Consider the following 18,145-nt stretch of genomic DNA (forward strand, 5'->3'; position numbering starts at 1 on the left):
CAAAGAGAATTGTTAACAGCTGTAACACATGGTACTGATCAACAATCTTGTACTGTCTTAGTGTGCTTGACAACAGTTCAGCAGAATTGCCAGGTGAAAACAGTTAACCTGGTTTTAATTGTACTGAAAATGCACCTTTCTGATGGAGAGCTTTCCTAACAAATGGATTCTAACTTGCACAGGTATTAACCTCTGTGTACCCAGAACATGTGTTGCTCTAAATTGGTCCGTTAAAATAAATTGAGCATTTTGTCAGTATTGATTTATTTACTGGGAGGAAGTAATGCCTGAGACTAATACCTGTCAAGATTCGTGTAAAACAAATTTAGAACTGAAGTACAGCTTTTCAAGGAGTATCTTAAGGCAAACACAAAACCAGGATATTCCAAAATGATGTGGAGTTCTTTGCATGTAAATAATACTTTCATTTTACTTTTCCTAGTAAAGGTTAAAAAGAATACCCTTTGAAATTCGGGTTTGTAATGTTTGTCCAAAATGTCTTGTTTCCAATCTGTATGTTGTGCCACAAGCCTCTTTTGTAGAAAATATGAAGGTTTTATGTAATGAGACTTGACTGCCCCCAAGGGCTTTCACTGCATAATTTTTTTTATTATTTTTTTTTTTTTGCCTCTTGAAGATAAAATTGGTGATATTTCTGGGTTAGTGAGCTCTAATTCTCACATAGGTTGCCATTCTGGAAAAAGAAACAAATAGGAATCCTGCTAATTAATTGCTACTACTAAGCAGGATCATATAAATGCATAGCCTTCCTTTCAAAATGTTGTTACCTATTTAGCAGCACCTCTTACTGTTCTCTTAATGTGCAGTTTCAACATCTTAGAAAGCCAAACTTGCTTCATTTGACATTCATTAAAGAGGTAACTGTATAGCATACTGTCTATAAATAGAAACTTGGTTATCTATGTACTGTCATGTTTCTTTGACTCAAGCAGTGGTTAGTCTTAATGATACACTGAATCCAGACTTTGGTACTTGGATAGAAAGAAAAAAATGCCATTTAAAGAAACTTACTCATTTTTTTTATTATTTTTTTGTTGTTGTTGTTGAATGCATGGAATGGTTTCATAAATCCAATATGTTGGGTTTTTCTTAATACTCAATTCTTTGTATGCGTAATTTAAACTTGTTGTGATTATGTGTAATTGGATAGTCATGGCATATTTTTATTTCTTTTGTGGGGAGGACAAGGTGTATAGAATTCATATGTGCTTGTTACAAAGGTAGCAACTGTGCATTGATCTGAAGGGGGGTGAAAACTGTATTTCTGATGCCCTTTTAGAAGTCTAAAGAAAAAAGTGCAAAAGAAAAGCACTACTTTAATATTTACCAAGAAAGAATGTACATATTAAAAACATTTCAAACTTTATAGAAATATTTCTGCTACTGTTGTGTTGTAACTGAATTGTATCTCATTGGAAACTGCCTTATTAATAGTTCCTAGCCATGGGATTGTCCTGTGAACAAGGCTTTTGAAAAGTGCAGACATCAAAATACACAGTTTAAGCAGCTGCTCTTAATGATATTTTTTCTGCCTTTAAATTACTTCAGTTGGTTGTCAGTCAAGATTTCAGTTGTTAAAAAAGCAAGTCTCTTGCAGCCACTTGTACCTGTGCATCTCCCTCTGGTGACTGCTGAGAACCAGTGAAGGACAGAGTTCCAGTTTGCCAGGCCTGTATTGAAAGATTTCTTGATTGTTCCACTGTAAATGGGGGGGGGAACCAACCTGAAAAATGAAATTTTTTATTCCTTCTTAAAATATACTGCCAAAATTATTTTAAAATTCCAAGTGAAATGCTTAATTTAAGAACTAAAGAGAATCAGCTGAGTGAATTTGGGTTTGGGGAAGGACCAGGACCAGGAAGGGCTGTGTCGCCAATAACCTTAATTAGTACAGTGTCACCACAGGTTTTATCCCCTGCAGGACTAACAGAACTGCTGTTGGGATGGGTGTTGGCAGCAAAGTGGGAGAACTTGTGTCAGATGGGAGGGTGAAATGCTTTTTGCTTTACAACATGTTGATATTGAATGAGTCACAGACTCTTCTTACTGAAACTCACTAGAATTGCTAAAATTGTCTAGGTTCCATATTGGATCCCTTTCAGTCTATGAAACTTGAACTTCTGCTGTTTAAAATACCTGGTTAGTTCTACCAAGCTGAAGGGTTCTGGTTCACTGAAAATCAAAGTTTCTTTACTGCAACTATGATGTCTTTAATTTTGGTGTATTCTGGAAAATAAAATTGCATGTAAAACTCTTAACATGAAACTCCTGGTTTCAGGGTTTCATACCATGCTCTTAAAAAAAACACACCACCACCACATTCTTAGGAACATCTACAGCTCAAAGCAAGTACATTTTCTGTCCTAATTCTACCATCAAGTGAACTCTTAACTTGGCTCAGTATTTTTAATTCAGTCCATGGCAGAGGGTAAGTCGTGGACCACTCAGAACCAGATCACCACAATGAACTCATAAAACAGCCTAATTCAAGTAGGTTCCTGGCTTAGGAATCTAACAAGTCTCTTACACACACTGTGTTTCCACTTAGCTGGTTGAATAGGCTCTTCCTTGGAGTTAAGTGATTCCTTATTTCAAGTATCTGATGAAGTATAAACCAAATACTTTGTTACTGAGAGCTTTGTTTTCAGGGGCCATTCTGGCTAAGGCTACCACAGCTTGTTTTCTGAAACTTTACTATTTCCATGACCACCCTTATCTATGTGGGTAACAAGCAAAGTTGTGCCTAAGCTCCATGTGGAAGTGAAGCTCTGGCTGGGAGATAACTCCTCTCTGATGTGCACCTGTAACTTGGACTCACTCATGGACAGTCAGGCTTCAATGTGTTTCTTGAAGAGGCTTGCTGGACTGGGGATCTGTCTTTCTCAGCCTTAGCCAGCTAGCTAAGAATAGGAGCTGTATCAGCTGATGGTCCCTATGCTGTTGAGGGGCCAAGTGGCTGAGTTTATATCCAAGGAGATGTAGAAACTTGGGTTCTGCTCTCAGAAGTCTCTGAAAGCATTATGAGAAAGATGGGCAACTTTGCATTTTCACCCATACACATGGGCAACCATGTCTGAAATTCCTACAGAATGAGTTTTCTCAAGAAGTTGCTGTCATTGGAAGTTCAGACCTCTGATGCAGATCCAGTCCTTACATGAGCAGAGTGCAATTGTATCTGAAGTCCATTTGATGGCCCCTTCTGGTTTACAGTCTCTGGTTACTAAAAACAAGGCATTGTCTCCCAGCAGGGGGCAGGGAGACAATGCTGAAGCTGTCATTGCCATTTATGAAGAGCCACAGGCTGGATTCTAGATAGGCTGCAAGAGTTAGCTCTTCCTGATTTGAAGACATTTATTGCTCATATTAATTAGCTTTCTAGTTTTAGTTTTGCTAAAGAGCAGCTGTGATGGATTCCCCATTACGAGGTATTTCCTTAAACTTTTCTTCATTGCCTTGGAAACCGAAAGACTTGCCTTACAAAGGCCAACCTTACCCAGGCTGTTTGGTTTGCTCTCCGTTCCTTTGAGCTTCCTCACCTTTTTCTGTCATTTGATCTGCACACACCAGCTCTGCAAAGGCTCCCAAATGTGGTTATACCTGTGTCAAGCTTTGTGCTTGCCTGGGAAAAGAAGGCTGCTTGAAGTAGGAGGTACTCCCATGTATCCATCATAGTCCCTGCCTTGGGAGCTGCAGTATTTCAGGGATCCTAGTGTATGCTGAAACTCTTGTTTTCTCCATTCTTTGTTCATTTTTTAGTTCCTCATCTCTTTGCTAATTCAGATGGGCAAGCCATGACCAGTGAGATGATCTCTTACTGACTGCAATCTTCAAGTATCCCAACATCAAAATGTAATGGCAAAACTATTTTGGAACCACAATGCTTTCCTTAGAGCTTCTCTTCCAGATCTTTATCCACTCTTGGGGGGGGGGGGGGGGGAACAAAACAACAACAAAAAAACACTTTTAAGGTATCTTTGTAGAGCTCTCATTGAGATGAGTTGGAAGACTAAGTGTTCCTCATACAGACGCTTGTTTTGCCAGGTAACCCAGTGATGAGTCCTCCTCTGTGGCCAGGGGGGTCAGAGCTGTAAGTATGTTGTTCCTTAACCGAGGGACTGTGAAATCTCTGTAGTGCATCTCAGACTAAGCATAAAAAATGTGTTCACATGTGAATGAAGTGGTATTTCCTTCTTAGGGGGGCGGGAGGGGCAACAGAGAACAACCCCAAAGCCATACTTAAGCTGGCTGGTTATGCTTCCATATCATTCAAATGCAGTAACATAACAGAGCACACAGGCTACTGTATCATTCCACACAACTGCTGTCTGCCTTCCCATATGTGTTTTTTTCCTGTGATATGCATAAAATGCACCTTAATAGTTGTATTTTCTGACAATCAAATTATGCATGGATTTAGCAGGGTGGCTTTTGCCAGAGGTTGGTTTGAGACTTTGGGAGGTCCACGTGTTCTTCAACAGCTGTGCTGCTTCATACTAACAAAGTGTCATCTTAGCCACCAATAGAGTCTAGATGCTTCTGAATTAGAGAAGGATGTAATCCATCAGTATTTACTTTTCTGATGGGGAAAAAACCTGTCAATTGAGTGAAACGGGCTGTAGTCTTGGCTCAACTGAGCTCTGCCAGGGAGAGTTTAGGACAGGGCAGCTACCTCAGGTGCCTATTTCAAGTGACCTGGTACAAGTAACTGCTGTGCTAGCATCATCTTTCATCTTATTCAAACTATTTTGTTCCAGTTTTGTGTTTAACTATGCTTGCCTTTAGCTTGGCTGGAAAGCTAGAGTCTTTCAAGGTCTTTGAAGCATGTTCAGATAAGTCTCTTCCTTCGTGCTTGCCAGCATGGTCTGAGTAGCTACTTAAGAACCAAATCTGAGATTGGAAGGCGATCCATGGGGTCTTACAGACCAACCAGCCAACACCCTACAGCAGCAGTGCCAATTTGCCCACACCAGCCCTGCCTCTTTGACTCACCTCCAGAAGGTGCAAGTGGAGCTGTTAAATAAGGCCAAAGCTACAGGGGTACTCAGGTGGTATTCTTACTTCACTATTTCTGCTCTTAAGTCATGTCTGTGGACTCTGTAGAGCAGGGTTAATACTGCATTATTTTAAGATTTTCACAGTTGACTTTAACATGAGAGATTTTTTTTTCCCCTTCATAGATACCTTCTGTTTTATTTCCCCATCACTGTAATGCCTGGATCATTACTTTTAAAAGTAAAAAAAATCTTAACCATAGTAGAGTTTTGAAATATTTTCTTCCTTTTTGCTGGGATTCTTCTCTGCAGTCTCCAGGGACACAGGCTCAAAGAGCTATCTGCTCTGAACTAATGTAATGACTTAATAAGAAAGAAAACAAAAAAGGGAAAACCTGTCTTTTTAAGAAGCAAAAATAATGTTACTCAGATTTGACCTGGGGATTGAATGCTTCTGAACAGTAGAAGCAGTAAAATGTATTTAAGTGCTTTTCTGGAGTGGGCTCAGGATGCTCAGTACTTGGTAGAACTGAGCTGGAAAATCAATACTGTGCTATTTTATATTCATGTACTACAGAGATGTGGTTCAAAGTCATCCCTGTCACACAGCCTGCTGTTGACCATGGAACTTCTTTGTGACATTTTACCAGTGTGTCTTTAACTAGGAGTCCTTAGTAGACATGCAGAACAGCAGATTTAGTAACTTTATAAATAAATAAATAAAACACCTCAGGTTGTACTGCCTGTACTTGACTGTGACAGAGATACATAATTGAAGAGTTCCAAAGACTGGCATGTTGGTGACTGAGAGGGGCAAGGTTTACATACCCAAGGATTGCCATGTGGTTTAGATTTCTGCCATCACACCATGCAAATAGTGGGCTATGGGCAACTTGGTTAGAAGTCATGTGTCACATCAGAAAATAGCGTTTTGCAGGTTCACTTCCAGGCAGAATGTCTGTCACACAGCACAAGGTCAACATGTGGAAGCAGGATCACAGGTGCTTCACTTTGCATTACAAATATCATCACTAAAAATCTGGACTTTGTACTAGTATGCCACTGGGCTTGATCACCCTCTGCTGCTGGAAAACATGGTGCTGGAATGCATTTTCTTATGTAAAGATTTAATATAACACTTACACTTGTTGAGAGCTCCACACGTCTCCAGTGTTTTATTTCTGCTTCATGTTGCTGCTGTGTGGAAGGCATGACAGTTTGAGGCTTTAAGCTCTTTAGACTTAATCGTTCCAAATATTTCTTGTGCAGCCCACCTCAAAGAAGGGATTTTGACAAGTTAACCAGGGGAAGGATTCCTAACTGCAAATTTTGATCTTTATTTATGGCAAAACAGTGGCTCAGCCCTGTTCCAGATGAAATGATCCATCAGCAGAGTGTTCTGCCAGGGCTTTAAGGACTTACCTTCAGCATGGTAAAAACTCAGCAAGGGATGCTGACTATCTTGCAAATACTAAGATGTCCTGTGTGGCAGTTAAGTAGTTTAAGAGCTCATATATACTAAAAATCAAAGGGGAACAGGAAAAATATACAGATTAGCATTTTCAAAGCATGCTTGGTTTTGGAGAATGTCATGTTGGTTATCAGCTATTTTTATGTTAGAACTGAAAAGAAAGTTGGATGCTGAGAAGCTGAGAAACAGTGCTAGGTACTTTGCTACGAGAGTGTACCATAAGGAAGCAGCAGGATACACGGCCATGGCATTGTACTGTTGCAGACCTGCCAACTTGCCCCACAAGTTTGAGTTAATTCCAGAGCACTATCAGAATCACTTTAAACATTGGCTAAATGAGATGCTGAGTTAGTACAAAATAGGAGGTACTGCTCTCCAAAGTGACAAATATGTATCATTCTGGTCTACAGAGACAGGGTTTCCACATGCCATGCCTAAGCCACTTGCATTCCAAAGGTTTGTACTTAGATGTCTGACACTAAATGAGTTGCAACAGAGCTGATGAGTTGTAATTGTGTGTTCCTGCAATTAAACTTTCTCTGTGGTTTTACCAGTCGTTGCTGAATACCAGTGTGAGTTGGGAGATCTGCAATGTTGGCTCCATCAGGGTTTCCCAAAGTTGCTTCAGATTATAATCAGATGTATTCAGATATGTGTGACTAGAAAATGCTTTACAGTCACAATCATATAATCATAGAATGGTTTGGAAGGGACCTTTAAAGATCATCCAGACCCAAGCCCCCTGCCATGGGCAGGGACACCTCCAACCTGGCCTTGAGCACATCGAGGGAGGGAGCAGCCACAGCCTTTCTGGGCAGCCTGTCCCAGTGTCTCACCAATACAGTAATATACTTTACATTGATAACCTATACTGGGACACGCAGCAGAAAGCAGTGTGATTGTGAGACACACTTTTCAAGTGAGGTTTATATCGCCCTTGGGCTTCTGTTGCCAAAGAATGCTACTTCAGTAGAGTTATGTTTGTATTTATGATGCTATTTGCTGTACGAAGTGGAGGATGAAAAACCAAACATATGATTTAAACTACCAGTGTTACTTCTGGTATGATGGACCTTAAAAGGACATTTTGGACATTTGGAGGAAGCTGTGATGAAGAGAAGCCAAGAGTATCTTTGGTTTCTGTAAGTAGAATAATATTAGCAGCCTTGATCTGTCTCTTTTCAGAAGAGGTAGTATAAAATAAGCAGTACTAGAAGACAGCTTCAGTCTCACCCCCACACACACGGTACTGGTGGCTCCATTTTATGTAGCTTTTAATCTAGATTTCCTAGCTGCACTTCCCAATGCATACAAAATATTTATAAATTAGATCCAACTACATTCAGTTAAACTTTGTGCACTCACAGCACTTTTAAGTGTTTTACTTGCTCTTGAAGTAACAAATCCGTCTGGGCCGTATTGCTGCACTTCACGGAAGACCTGTAATTATATAAAGGGTATTTAAAAGGTGTTACATTGCATGTATAATACTTGACATTTTTCTCAGCATGGGTTGCAGTAAAAAGCAAGTATTGGCCAACTGCATTTGAATTGCTGTAATGTGCTCAGCAGGACAACCATCGAGGGGATCCAGGACAGACTGAAGGTGGCAAACCCAGCTGACATTTTCACAGTATAAAGCCACCAGCTCCTATGGCGTGTTCTCCAGGCTTGGCTGGCAAGCAAGTGATCTCCATGTTAAGCAGTAGATGGGTAGACTGGCAGAGGATGTGACACCATGTCAAGCCCTCTCCCTAGCACAGAAAAAAACCCACTAGGATTGAGACTGAAAGTTTTTGTAGCAAACCTCTCCTTGAGGTGAACACAGGTGAGAAGATCTGCATGTCATGCCCTAGGGTTTGCTCAAGAACCCAGCAAAGTTGGAAGAAAGCAGAAAAAGAGGAATAACTCCACAGGTATTCAGAGTAATGATGGTGATACTGTTCAGTTGCTTTAAAGTTGGTGATAGCTCAAAGCTCAGGTGTTTGGTGTTTAATGTGCTACAGAACAAAACAAATGTGGGGAAAGTCTAAGCAAGTTCCCAAGTGTTGAGTTACTGCTTGAAACTTGACTAGAATTTTAAAAGATGAAACTGGGAAGTTTTTGCTGTGTAACTTACAAGCAGTATTAAATTACAGTTATGGAGATGTGTGGTTTAAATTCCTCTTGACTGAACTTAAAAATCAGTGTTGGTTCTCAATAAGATGGAATAAAATGATTTATCACTAGACTGAGATGATTAATAAAAGAAAAAAATTATCATGACTCTACTAGCTGTAAGTTAAAAAAAAAAAATCCAAATATGTAAACACAACATGCTTGATAAGAAAAACTGGGGGAATGGCTACATTCTTCTACATTAAAAAAAAAAAAAAAGAAGAGTGAGCTTTTAAAAGAAGGGGAAAAAACACAATCACATAATGAAAAATGGAATAAAATCTGGCAACAATCCCAGTGTTGAGCCATACTCAAATGAATCCATAAATTAAACATTAACTAATCTAACTAATGGAAGTAAAAGGAAGTAAATACTATTTGATGTATATTAGCTTTTCTTAGAAGGTCTGCCTCTCCTATCAATCAAAGACCTGTGACCTCTCTGACCGCCAACCCAACACAGCATTAAAAACTATCACTGAGCTTTCCTTTGCTCCAGCAGTCTGGCAAGCACTGAGCTGCTGCTGGCAACACAACCACCTCTTCAGCCCCCACCTACCATCTCCTCCTCATATGCTGTATTTCATGTTCTGTAATTGGATGCAGACTGTGGATAAAATGTACCCATCTGTACCAGTCAATTTAATGCTGTGTCCAGCATAAGCATTCAGACCAGAAGGCAAAAAAACTCCAAGCATGACCTGTCACTGGGTTGCTGTAGTGAAAGGTGAAGCGTAAATCCTGGGATGTTTGAATCTGAGCAGTGAAGATGAATGGAGGGTGCAACATCAATACTGTGCCTGTTGATGAAAGAAATACTGTCACGTCTAATGCCTGCAGTTTATAAAGATTTTACAAAACTGGCTGGATCCCCACACTAGTGAGAGAAGCACGAAGCAAACTTCAAGGACTGGAAGCAGTGTCTGATGGGTAGAAGTTTAATTTATCAAAAACACTTGGAGAAGACTTAACTGTAGAGTAGAATTTGCTAGGATAAGATGTGCAAAAGGAGTCATTAGGCTAATAGAGGAAGGGGTGATGAGTTTGAGATGGATACGAGACACCTGTGCTTGCCAGTCTGGTAATCATTGCAACCAACCTGCCAAGGTCAGTGGTGGTGTCTCCACTTCTCGGTGTCTTCAGGTACGTTGAGCCAGCAGAGGGGAAAAGCCAAAGCTCTTCCACCCCGTTGACATGAGGCACAAGGTTCACTAGCTTTGTTTAGCTAGGAGAACTAAAATTAGTACAGAATGCAGACTTACCCAAGTTAAAGGAGAGAGAGCCAAAATTCTTAATTTTCTGCTTAAGTCCTGGTTAGTGGTATAGAAATGCTGCAGGGTAGAAAGTTTCAAAGAATAAACATGCTTTTAATCCATCATGCTCCATCTTCAGATGTACTTTTCAGACTCTGTTTGACATGATATACTTTACTTTCATGTATTCATCTCATAAGCATTTTTACTAACATCAGTTAATACATGTATAAAAAAAAAAAATAGAAGTTAATCTTCAGTAAAACTTGTATTAGAACTTTTAAATTTTCATAGAATCATAGAACCATCATTAAGGCTGGAAAAGACCTTCAAGATCATTGAGTCCAACCATCAGACCACTAAACCATTTCCTGACACACCCCATCTACTCATTTTCTGAACACCTCAAGGGCCAGTGCCTCCACCACCTCCCTGGGCAGCCTGTTCCAATGTCTCACCACTCTTTCAGTGATTTTTTTTTTTCTAATATCCAATCTGAACCTCCCCTGGTGCAACTTGACTCCATTTCCTCTTGTCCTATCACTAGTCACTAGGGAGAAAAGGCCAACACCCACCTCACCACAACCTCCTCTCAGGTAGTTGTAGAGAGCAATGAGGTCTCCCCTCAGTTTTCTCTTCTCCAGGCTGAACAGCCCCAGCTCCTTCAGCCTTTCCTCATCAGACCTGTTCTCCAGACCCCTCATCAGCCTAGTTGCCCTTCTCTGCACCCTCTCCAGCACCTCAATGTCCTTCCTATCCTGCAGTGCCCAAAACTGCACACAGTGCTCAAGGTGCAGCCTCACTAACACTGAGTAGAGGGGCAGGATCACCTCCCTGGTCCTGCTGGTCACACTATTTCTGATGCAGGCCAGGATGCTGTTGGCCTTCTTGGCCACCTGGGCACACTGCTGGTTCGTGTTCAGCCAGCTGTCAACCAGCACCCCCAGGTCCCTCTCTGCTGGGCAGGTCTCCAGCCACTGCTCCCCAAGCCTGTAGAGCTGCTGGGGGTTGTTGTGGCAGGGACCGACATTTTGTCTTTTTTTAACTCTGCTATTGGCCTCGACCCATGGATCAAGCCTGTCCAGCTCCCTCTGCAGAGCCTCCCTACCCTCAAGCAGATCAACACGTCCACCCAACTTGGTGTCATCTGCTGAACTTGCAAAATATTACTAAGTAAAAACCAATCTAAGTAATCCAAATGCTCAAAACTACCAAATTTGTTGTGTCTTTTTTCCTCTTTTAATAATTGTCTAGATCTGTCCAACCTGTTTCTGTAACAAAATAGTTCCTTTGTGCCACCATGGTGAGGTTGACTTACACTGCATTAATTTCTTTGGTCTATACCTTCTGTGTTGATGTTTAAGAAGGAACAAACTTATATGTGTCTCTCCGTGATGAACACCAGTGCCAGATAGAGCTATGATTTTCCAGATTTTCAGACCCATCGTGTCTTACTAGCTTGGTAACATCTCCAGGCAGCAGCTGAGACTTGCAGTAGCTCCCATCTAATCCTGAGAGAGAAAATCTCCATTATGAGCCAGGGCCAGGGCTTCTGCTGGTTAGTGATGACAGGTCTGCTATCTACAGATGCTGCTGTGTGGTGGGTAGCTGGCTGATTAGTAGTACCCCTCAGCTTTGTTTTAAGTAGTTGTTTCAGAGGAAGCCCTTGTGTACTGCTTTCTCTAGTACCCCTGTGTGCTTTTATTAGAACTACCCAGTGAGTTGGGCAGGTGATCCACACAGGGCTGAGGAATATGCAGGGGAGAGAAAGAGTGGCCAAAAGAGGCAGATATGCACCAACCTCAAACCTCTGGTGCTGCTGTGAAACCCCAGAAGATCAGTCTGCTGGGGAACCCTCCTTTCAGCAAGGATTTGGAGAACCTGTCCAGGCAATTGGGAAGTCCTACACAGAACATCCACTCGTAGGTGAGGTCTCTTGAAGTCTCTGCAAGAGGGTCCAGCTTTTATATAGTTGAATAAAAAACTTTCAAAACCACATGTGCGGAAACACCTGCTGTCACCCTCCCTGTTGGATTCCACCCAAAGCCTGGCTGAGGCTCAAGGAGGAACCTAGAGGGAGTATCTTCATCTGTTTTAGCTTTGGCCACATCTTTCTCAAGAAGGCCAGACGACTGGTTTCACAGCCTTGCAACATGCCTCTAAATAAATAAAGACCTTTTTGCTGGTTACTGTTACGCAACAAGTGTCACAACAAAGCTTTATAGATTGGCATAAATATATATATATTCATATTAAAATAGATAAATAATAAATTGCATGTGCAATCAATACTATGCATATTAGATATATCTTTGGGTTGTGAGGTTCATCCAGAGGTCAGCTTTGGCTCAGGGCCTGTTGTTCAGGCCTCAGTACCTCAAGGTATTGTACTGGAAGAGTACACCTTTAGCAGGAGGAACACCTTTAGCAGCATGGCCAGGAAGAATACAGAAAATCCCATCGTGTGTTTGACCTCGAAAACAGTGTCAAGAAGGGCTAAAAATTATCTATGCTGTCACCCTGCAGGCTGGGACTAACGTATCTTCCAGAAACACAAGGGACAGGCTATGGCACAGTGATGAGGTGGAAGGATCTATAGAGATGTGATACCATAAGATGAAGACTTTGCACAGGGGAAAGGTCAGAGCTCAGCTAATGCTGTTGGAGAAATTGGAGCAAGAGATCAAATCTCTCTGATACCTCATTTGACTCCCCAAAGAGGGAAATGCCCATATTGCATGTTGTAAGTGAACACTGGTTACTGGTCTCCTCAGGTCTGGATGAAGCCGTACTGCTTCATGGGCCTATTGGCCCCTTCAGCAGGGGTTTAAATTGTTGCTCATACCATATGAATAATTTGTTTGTTTTCTAAAATATAGGAAATTACTTACACAGCCATTATATTATTGATGAGAAGAAACACTATCTGCTCTACGTTTACTAGAAAGCTCAAAAATAATTTAGGCAGTTATCTAATTATTTGTCTGGCAGCAGATTTGCAATTTGGTAACATACACTGGAAGTCTTTCTTCAGTGTCAGATACAATACAAATCTGTGGGCTGCAGTCTCCTCAGAGGTGTGCCTGCCCAGACATGGAGCACCTCCTTCCAAAAGTACTTCCCCCATCATGTCCCTACAATGTCTCCTTCCATGTGACTCTTGCATTTCTCCTCAGATGGCTCTTCTGTATCCACTCCCTTTCTTCTCTCATTTGCCCCTGCTGTTCTTTCCTAAACTGTTTAGGAAAGAGCTGGATCTCACCGCACTCCAGAGCTCACCAGCCTTCTTGTGAGTCCTGTATCTTTACAGAAAAACTGTGGTGCTTTCAAGCCAGAAAAGGAGACAAGGAAGCAGGCAGTAAGGCAAGATATTTCTTGGAGAACATTTAGGCTCTTGTTTTTTTGGATTTATGAGGGCAATGCACCAAAATACTCTAATGATAAGGGCTTTTTTAAAAATCTACAACTTTAAAACAAAATTAAGAAACAGTGACCCAAGGGAGCTGGAGTTGGAAGTGAAAGAATATGTGTAAGTATATCAGTTGTCTAAGAGATGAGAATCACTATCTTCTATAAGGCAAATAATGACAAAATGCCCCCAAAATGGGCCAGAAAGGTCCAGGCATTTCTCCCAATATTTTTTTAAAGGTCAAGAGAGAATGTAAAAAGAAAAAAAGAAAAAAAATATAATTTTTTTGGTCTATTGTTTGGTGACAAAACAAGAGAATTTGCCCAGCCTTGTGCAAGTAGTTGCACTCCAATCTGTGTCCTTGTGATGGCTCTGTAATAGGTTTCTAAGGTGTTTTCTGAGTTGTCACATGTTGGAGAAAAATATGGTTCTCGCCCCAAACTTCTTCACACGAACCAGGAGAATGAGTGACCTATTGAACACAAGTTGGTTTGTGGCAGCAGCCCTGTTTTGTCACATGTGACCACTCTCTGTGGCAGAGGGATGGTGTCAGGCATTTATTGCAAGGTTACTTTTTTTAGAAAACATGGGTATTTTTTAACTTTGTTGCATTAAAGATTTCTGCACCCTCTAATACTCAAATCCTGAAATTTTCATCCCAAAACACAGGATCTGAAGCAAGCTGAAGAAGAACTTGGACTCTTAAAATTACTCTTTACTACAGCCACAGTCAATTTCCCCAACGTTGTCACTGCCCTGTGCCCAAGGACAATACCTAGACCCTGCTTTCTCGACAATGTTTAACCCTTTTCTTATCTTTTCTTAACCTGGCCAAATAAAAAACAATTAACAACTTATTTACCCACTCTGGAGCATGTCTTCATTCCAGAAGCAAAAGATGTGGTTTCCTTTATCTGCCCTTTTGTGTATGTGCTGTAGGTAATGCTGGGCAACAGCATAATTGAATTATTAAAGGCTGATCAAACTATGCTACACTATATCTGTGGACTGAGAGTACAGACAGAAGGCAAGAATGACAGGCAGCTTCCACATCACCTTTCCTCTTCAAGCAATCTTGTTCAGAAAGGTATTAAAAAGGCTGGGAAAAGGAATAATAATTTTAATGAGTGTTGGCACAAGAAAATGCAAAATGGATCATAGCAGCCTCTGGCAAGAGGGAGATGTCCCCTGGAGTGACAACATCATGAGGAACACATGGGAGAGTACAGAGCAGAAGCAGGACACAGAATATACTGGATGTATTTATTTATTTATTTACAGCTTGCAGCACAGAGAAGAATTGGCGATGAACTGAAGTTGGGCTGGGTTCTTCCTCAGCTGGCTCGTGTAGTTCTCAGGGTATGTTGCTGGGAACAAGTGGCTGTACAAAATTATTTCAGCAATGTACAGCTCAGCTGTGGTAAGGAGGGACAGACAGGAGCTCTGAGTCTCCATTTCTCTTCTGGCCACATCCTACAGCCTACACAGAGACCCATGGCTGAGCCAGGGCGCGTCAGATTTTGACCCTGTGCTGTGTTTAATTTCAGAATCAAATGTTCATTTGGAAAAATTTCTTACCATACAATAGATCCCACAGGAAAGACTATATATTTTTTCAGCACAACTAAAACAAGTGCTTCTGAGTAGACTGTTTATTCACCTGAATTTGTATGACTTTCTAAGCAAAGCAGCAGTACTGGTCCTCTTCAAGTTTTGATGTTTAAAGATGATAATCCAGAGAGTCCCATGTACCTCCAGGAGCCCTGACAAAGCTCAGGTCTCACCTGCTTACAAAGTTGTCACTGATGCATCTTAAATTATCTTCCATCATTCTGGTTGCTTTTGGGTCTAAGATCAGATGTGGTGGATTCACAGCCACTTCAGTGAAAAGTGTTCTGTAAGACAAAGTGAATGGCACAGGGGCTTGAACTGTGGAGGGTGAGGTTATGGTTCCTTAGCTGTGGCAAAACTTGGGATCTGAAACAAATCAGTAAACACTGAGGTTTTTGATATTTGCAACCACGTAACTTCTGTTTAACTTCCCCCCTGATACACACGCAACAGCATTCTCCTAAGGCCTTTGAAGGCATATGTAACAGTCCCAGCAAGTTGGCTTCCTTCTGCTAAGCCATGGCTGCTGGAGGCCATTCCTGACTGCTGGCAGAGGAAGGGCACAGCGGGGAGCACTGGAAGGAGCCAGTGACTGCCTCGGCACGGTGTCTCCACAGCCAACCCTCCTCCCAAAGAGCTTGCTCAGAAGCCAAGGCAAGAAAACAAATTCTCATGTGGGTGAGGTTTTGCGGACGGAGCTGCAAGTTTGTCTTGCCAAAGTGTCCTCTCAAAATCGTTTGCCTGCAAGAAAAATGGACCAGTGTGCATTGGAGCCCAGTGAACCTCAAGACCTGTGTTGAGGTCATCACCACTTTTACTACCCTTGCAGCTTTCTGTTTTTATTCAATTTGGGGCTACATCTTTGCCTTCACAGCTGGTAGCCAGGGGAGTGAGGTGGGATACATGGATGGGTCTTCCCAGAGCCAGCGGGGCCCTGTGAAAGTACAACAGCAGCACTTGTGCTTGGGCACTGCCAGCTGCTGATGAGAGTTGAAGACTATAAATGCTGCAAGGCAGGGACTAGGAATTCCATCTGCAAAGTACATCGTATGTCACAGAAATAAAAATAGAAAGAAGCAGGTTGGACTTCATAGTTTCTCTGAACTCTGCCTGTGATTTATACTTCTCTGGACTTCTAGAGCTGGTTATAAATCAGGAGTGTGGTACAAAGCCTGATATTTCCTGATCTTTCCCATCAGGCTCTTTGAATGGAAATTAATAATTATAGAGGAAACTGCTCTAAAGTAATTAGTGTTCACCTTCTCATTCTTCCTTCCTTTCCTTCCCTTCAGAGGATATCCAGATTGAAGCCATTGATGGGAAACCATAAGCAGAAGACAAGCAGTTAATCTCTCCTTACTGTGCTGAGGGAAGTCATAAGCAGCTACTGCCTCCAGAAGATCCAGGACCTGGAATTCCTTCTGTGCAGCTGCTGGAGCCCAGATTGTTGTGCCCATCCCAGGCTGACGGATGCAGCTGCTTCTTTCCCATTTGCAGGCACAGGACGCTGGCAGGGATGGCCACAGACAAGGTGCTGCCTTCAGCTGTGCCTCCTACATGCAGGACTCACAGAAGACCTAAGCACAGACCAGATGGTCCAGCTTGAAGGTTGCAAGGGTATTAAAACAGACCCTCAGGACTGGGGCAGACGCAGACCCTGCCCTGCCCAGCCGCCAGCCCCAGGGACATGGGGACCCCCCGGTCCCACCCCAGCTGCTGGCGCTGAGCCCAGGGCTCGCCTGGCTCACACCCACCCCCCGGAGCTGCAACTCGCTCCTTGCAGCCCCCGCACACGCTGTGGGGAGAGTGAGACTGCACAGAGAGACAGTTCAGACAGGTTTTGTAAAAAGCGAGGGTGATGGAGTCAGGCGAGCTTGCGCTACACACGCCAGACCCCTCTACACGCTTTTCTGTCTGATCCCACCTTTTCTCCTTCCCAATCCCCTTCCCTAAACATTCCTTCCTAAATTTTGCAGAGTTCCACAGGCCGCCCTCGAGTATCCGGAATCCTCAAGTTCCTCCCGTTTGCCCCTTCTTACCGGTTACAAAGTCGGGGTGACCCTCTCCAAAGCTGCCCCTGAAGCTCCTCAATGGCCCATCAATCAGTAACCTGAGGCTTTTGGTTTTCGTCATTGTCTCCATTGTCCCTTATCCACCAGGTTTGTGTCCCTCTTTATCGCCTCCCCTTTATTATTCCCTTCGCTTTGAAAAAATCAGGTTCTTGGTCAGATAACCTTAACGAAGAAGATGCTTTTACCTTCCAAGTCAGATAGCGAGATAGTCCAGAACACATTGTTTGGGATTTTCCTTTGGTCTCTTGAATATTTGTTTTGTCAATAAGAATTTTTCATTTTACTAGAATTCTAGTGTCATTTTTTAAATGTGACTCTTAAAAACACAGCATTTGGCTATGCATATGATCTAGTCAATATTATAAATATTGTGTCAAGTGGCTTTTCTATTAATGTGAAAAAACCCACCCCAAATCCCCCCAAAACCTGAGAGTTTATTAAGGACAAGCTAAGAAGGGAGGTTACGTGACGGGCCCACTTAAAGTATTTTAAATTCAATTTACTATAGTAGCTTTACAAGTAGGGATAAGGCAGAGTTAGAAATGTTTCTTCGTGCCAACTTAGCTTTTATCTTGGAGCTCCTGTTCTGTGCAGATGTATGTATGTAATAAAGAAGAGCCCCAAAGCAGTCATATAGGGAAACATTTGAGTACTTTCCTATGTTATTTTTTGATGATAAACCGTGGGATTTGGTAGGTAGCCAAGATAGATGGCAATAAATACACTACTCCTGGGGTCAGGCTGGGCACACAGACATCCTGGTAGAACTTACTTCGTTATTTCCTCTAGAGAATGATACAAGTCTCAAGTAATAAATCATGGAAAAGTCAGCTGCTGGGTAGGGAGCTCAGCTTCTGCCTGCATCGCTGCTGCTCCTGCTGCTTGGATATGCAGCACTGGATCCTTCTTCCTGATGCCGTTTCCCCACCACCATCAAGGCACTAACCACAGGTAGTCAGGGTGCTGTTAACCTGTGTATCAGCTACACGAGGCAGTTCCAGCCTCCTCAACAGCAGCGGCTTCGGGAATGGATTAAAAGGGCACTGTGAAAACAAACAAACAAACAAACAAAAACACATCAAAATGCTCGTGGCTTAAGAATTTGGGGCAAATCCACTGCAAACCCGGCTCTGCCCCCGCCCCCGCTCCCGGTCCCGCCC

Source organism: Chaetura pelagica, unplaced genomic scaffold, assembly GCF_000747805.2.
Source record: "Chaetura pelagica isolate M959 unplaced genomic scaffold, ChaPel_1.0 scaffold76, whole genome shotgun sequence".
NCBI classification, from domain to species: Eukaryota; Metazoa; Chordata; class Aves; order Apodiformes; family Apodidae; genus Chaetura; species Chaetura pelagica.